Genomic DNA, 3,142 nt, shown 5'->3' on the forward strand with positions numbered 1-3,142 from the left:
GAGCCCCTCTTTCACTCCAGTTCTTTCTTTGCTCAAAGAAAGCAGCTTATTAGATAAACTAAGCTATAATTCAATGCAAATACAAGCTGAAAAGCAGATGAGACCCAAATTTATCATTGATTTTAATACATACATTGATTCACAGAGAATGTGATCATCTTTGTAGAAAATCCTGAGTCCACTAAAAATTTACCATAAGTAAGTTCAAAGAGGTTGCAGGGTACAATATCTATTTATCTATCGATCGATCGATCAATCTATCTATCTATATCTATATCTATAGATATAGATATAGATATATATAAAAATTTCAGTTGCATTTCCATGCACTATAAATGAACAATCAGAAATTGGAATTTTAAAACAATACCATTTACAGTAGCATAACATATGAAAACTTAGGGATAAGTCTGACAAAAGATGTAAAAGACCTGTACATTGAAAACATAAAACAGTACAAAGCAAAACTAAAGAAAACCCAAGTAATGAGGGAGATATTCAACATTCATAAAGCTCTATTTCAATTCCCTCCAAATTGATAAACACATTCAATGTGTCCTCAGACAAAATTCAAGGATATTTTTGAAAAATTGATAAGGTGAAACTAAAATTCATATGGAAATGCAAAGGTTCAAGCTGGCAGAGTGGTATATACCTATAATCCCAGCTACTCATGAGGCTGAGGCAGGAGAGTCACAAGTTTAAGACCAGAGTGGGCAATTTAGTGAGACTCTGTCTTGAAATAAAATATAAAGAGTTTAACAGGAAGGGGTCATAGATCAATGGAACAGCACTTGCTAAGCTCATGTGCAAGGCTCTGGGTTCAGTCCCCAGTACTGAAAAAAAGAAAAGAAAGAAAGAAAATGCAAAGATTCTGGGGGAAAAAAACTCTATAAAAGAACTATTTGAAGAATAAGAAGCTAAGTCTGTCTGAGTTCAAGAGTTATTATAAATCTACAGTAAAAAGGACAATGTGATATTTGTATAACGTTAGACAAAATAGACCACTGTAACAGAATAGAGTCCAGACATACACTCACATAAATGTGGACAACTTATTTTTAGAAATGGGGCAGATAATACAGTAGAATAGTATTCTCAACAAACTGTGCTAGAAAAAATTGGATATCTAAAGGGGGGTGGGAAATATATATATATATATATATATGGCATCATACGTCAAATTAAGTCAAAATGGTATCATAGACTTAAATGTAAAAAAAAAAAAAAAAAAACTCTGAGGTTTCTAGAAGAAAACACAGGGAAAATCACTATGGTCTTGATTTAGGCAGATTTCATACATGTAACACCTAAAGAATAATCCATGAAAAAAATTGATAAACTGACTTCATTGAAATTAAAAATTTGCTCTTCAAGAAATGCTGAGAGCCATAGCCAAGTAGGAATGATGCATGGCATTTTTGGTTGAAAGGTGACGCCAGCAAGCCATTGAGATGATATGATTATGTTAAGATCTGCATTCAATTGGATATTAGACCCCTGCTGTCCGCCTCAGCCTGCTACTTTGGAGCTCTAGTGGGACTCCCGGAGAGTTCCCATTGGTTGGAGAAGTGCGGTAGGAGGGATTTCTGGAGGAGGGATTTCCCTGTTGGTGTACTGTGGCCCAGGAGAATGCTGTGTGTGTGGTTCTGCATATTTTCCGAGAGCATGTGTGGCATTGGCAGGAGTTTCAGAAATAAAGTTTGTTCCTGCTTGAGTGGCTCGTGATTTTGTGCCCAGCCAGACTGCGGCAAAGAAAAACACTGCTAATGAATGAAAAGACTAGGCACAGTTTAGGGGAATATTTTTGCAGAGCATATATCGGATAGTATACTTGTATACAAAATATATAAAGAATTCTCAAAAATCAATAGTAGTTCAATTAAAAAATGAGCAAAAGCTTGAATAGACATTTCTTCGTAGAAGATACACAAATGGCTAATTCAGCACAGGAAGGGATTCTCAACATCACTAATCATCAGAGACATGTAAATCAAAAGTACAGTGAGATATCACCTCACAACTATTAGGAAGGCTGCTATCAAGAAAGAGAAAATAACAAATGTTGGTGAAGATATGGAGAAATTAGAACCCCTATACATTGCTGGTGGGAAAGTTAAATCCTCTGGCCTCTTTGGAAAAGTATGGCAGTTTCTCAAAATGTTAAACATAGAACTAGCACATGACCCAATATGCAGAACAGAGATCATGAAGAGTTGGGGATAGAAGGGACCAAGGTCACTGCTTAACAGGCATAGAGTTTCTGTGTAGGATGAAGACAAGCTTTGGAAATAGATAACAGTGATGGTTGCACAACACTGTGAATGCACTTAATGCTACTCAATTGCCCCCTTAAAAATGGCTAAAATGGTGATGTTTATGCTATATATATTTCACTACAATAAAATACACACACCTAAGACAAACACATAAAGAAACACACAACCTAATTATTTAAAAAATTGAACAAAGGATTAAAATAGACATGTTACAAAACAAGACATGCAGGTGGAACTCAAGATTTTAAAAATGCCCAATGTTATTAGTTTTTGGGGAAATGAAAATTTAAAGCCACAATGAAATAATTACTACATACCTATTAGAAATTCTTGAAAGCAGAAATAAAACATTAACCAAATGTTGGTGAGGATGTGGAGGAACTGGAATTTTTACACACTGCAAGTAAGAAAATAAAACAATACAACCGCTTTGCAATCATTTTAGCAGGTTTTTAAATGGTTAAACATGCACCTACTCAGTCATTCCACTCTTAAGTGATGAAAGCATATGTCCATAGGAAGACTTATAAATGAATGATCATGGCAGCTTTATTTGTAATGACCTCAAACTGGAAACAACCCAAATGTCCATCAACAGATGAATGAATAAACAAATTGTAGAATACACAATGTACAATGAATTACTACTTGACAATTTAAAATTATAAACTATTGATACATGCCACAATATGAATGACTCTCAACACAATTACTTAATGAAGGAAGCCACGTTTTTAAAAAGTACAGTGTATGATTTCATTTATATAATATTCTAGAAAATGCAAATTAATGTATTGACAGGTCAGTGATTGGACAAAAGGTAGGTTCAGAGAGGTACATGGAGAAGGAGTACATTGGAGGAA

The sequence above is a fragment of the Callospermophilus lateralis genome, chromosome 3, assembly GCF_048772815.1.
Source record: "Callospermophilus lateralis isolate mCalLat2 chromosome 3, mCalLat2.hap1, whole genome shotgun sequence".
NCBI classification, from domain to species: Eukaryota; Metazoa; Chordata; class Mammalia; order Rodentia; family Sciuridae; genus Callospermophilus; species Callospermophilus lateralis.